This window comes from Scleropages formosus, chromosome 4 (assembly GCF_900964775.1).
Source record: "Scleropages formosus chromosome 4, fSclFor1.1, whole genome shotgun sequence".
In the NCBI taxonomy this organism is placed as follows: Eukaryota; Metazoa; Chordata; class Actinopteri; order Osteoglossiformes; family Osteoglossidae; genus Scleropages; species Scleropages formosus.
This window is the reverse complement of record NC_041809.1, coordinates 13,377,934-13,379,319: the sequence shown is the minus strand read 5'-3', so window position 1 is coordinate 13,379,319 and position 1,386 is coordinate 13,377,934.

Genomic DNA, 1,386 nt, shown 5'->3' with positions numbered 1-1,386 from the left:
TTGTCAGTAATGGCCAATATTTGCATTTATTTAGCAGACACTTGTCTCCAAAGCAACTTCTAATGAAGTCTATGTAGTGTTATAAGCCCAGATACCTTATTCACCAAGGTGACTTACACTGCTACATACATTACATCACTCATCCATACATCAGTGGAACACACTCTCTCTCTTTGTCACTCACATACTAGGGTTGAACTGGAACAGCATGTCTTTGGACTGTGTGCGGAAACCGGAGCATCCAGAAGAAACCCACACAGACACAGGGAGAACATGCAAATTCCACACAGATTGAGAGGCAATTGAACCCATATCATCTCACACCACTCAGGTGCTGTGAAACAGCAGTGCTACTTTCTGTGCCACCTTCCTGCCTGATATAGGTTTATTGAAAGTGTACAGATGCACACCGTAAAGCTAGCAGTTCCAGAATTTATATCTGAATGGGGAAAACTGGTTAGAACCAAGCTATATACCAGTTATTTCACCAGGATGACATTAGAAGACAACAAATGGCAGCATTAAATATATCTTGATCATGCCTGATCACAACAGCAGCATATTTTAGTTTGTGTTAATAAATAGCAATATTAGGCTTTAAATAAAATTTTTGAAACACAGTTAACACACAAAATTATTTTTCAGATTTTGCATCATTTTTAAATACAATATTTCAGAACCAAATTTATGAAATAGTAGACTATATTAATCCTATATTTTCTGCTTTAAGTTCTTTTAGACAGTTATTAAAACATCATATAAACTATAAATTTCAGTAATTTGAAAGGTACTGGACTCAAAACTGTTGTTTCCATGTTACAGGGTTCTGCTGTTATGTTTTTACATATTGTACAATTTTCAGAGCTTTAAAATATCCATGAATACCAGCAAGCTCAAAAGTGACTTAGTTCACCTGAGAACAGCATTTAAGAACCAAGAGCAGCATTACAAAACAAAAACATGGTAGTATTTTCTCTGGAAATTTTTCACAGTAAGGCACTAAGCCTGCACCATTCTTTTATTTTTTTAAATTAAAAAAAAATCTTTTATCTTTATGGGTGATGTCAGGGGCTGCCAACAGGGGAAAAAAAAGAAAAAACATCTCTTTGGTTTTGAGAACTTAAGATGGCAGTGCCGCTTTGAAATCCCACATGTAAGATATAAAGGATAATGTAGTGGGCTCAAAATTAGATGGAAGGGAGGATAGAGAGGGCACCTTAAAGAATTTTGTTTGTTTGTTTGTTTCGTGGGGTGCGGTGGCGCAGTGGGTTGGGCCATGGTCCTGCTTTGCTATGGGTCTGGGGTTTGAGTCCTGCTTGGGGTGCCTTGTGATGGCCTGGTGTCCTGTCCTGGGTGTGTCCCCTCCCCCTCTGGCCTTATGCCCTC